Consider the following 741-nt stretch of genomic DNA (forward strand, 5'->3'; position numbering starts at 1 on the left):
ACAGCATCGAGGGTCGGGAGGAACCGCTCGTAAAGTCGGTAATCCAATGAAACGGCGGGTCAGATCCGTCGATAATGACATCGGGTCAGACAGGGTGACGGTCCTCCATAATGGGCACGAGCGGTGGGGGGGGGAGGGGTGGAAGGGATATAAGGGGTTACGAAAAGGGGTTTAAGGGGTTGGGGAGGGCGTTCCAGGGGGTTAAGGAGGGATAAGAGAGATCTTGGGTTTAGAAATTGAAGGGGGAGAGGTTTATGAAGGGGTAAGAAAAAGTTGGGGTTAAAACTCTGGGGTTAGGGTCGCTTGGGGTTTGAGTTAGAGGAGGGTGTTAGAGGAGGGAGTTAGAGGAGGGTGTTAGAGGAGGGAGTTAGAGTAAAGAGTTAGAGGAGGGAGTTAGAGGAGGGAGTTGGAGGAGGGAGTTAGAGGAGGGAGTTAGAGTAAAGAGTTAGAGAAGGGAGTTAGAGGTTAGGAGATAATGAGAAGGGTTGAAAAGGGTTGGGGTTTGAAGATAGTTAGAGGTTATGGGGTTAAAGGCTAGAGACTGTAGAAGGGTTAGAGGTTAAAGATGAGGTACTGAAGGGGGTTAGATGTTAGAGAAAAGGGGGTTGAGAAGATTTTATTTTAGGGTTTAGGGTTTGGGGGCTTCAGGTTAGAGAAAAAAGGGGTTGAGGGGTTTGTACTTAAAGGAGTGAGGATAGAGGATAGGGGACTCAGATGAGGGGATAGAGGTCTGAGAATAGG

This window comes from Penaeus monodon, chromosome 29, assembly GCF_015228065.2.
Source record: "Penaeus monodon isolate SGIC_2016 chromosome 29, NSTDA_Pmon_1, whole genome shotgun sequence".
NCBI classification, from domain to species: Eukaryota; Metazoa; Arthropoda; class Malacostraca; order Decapoda; family Penaeidae; genus Penaeus; species Penaeus monodon.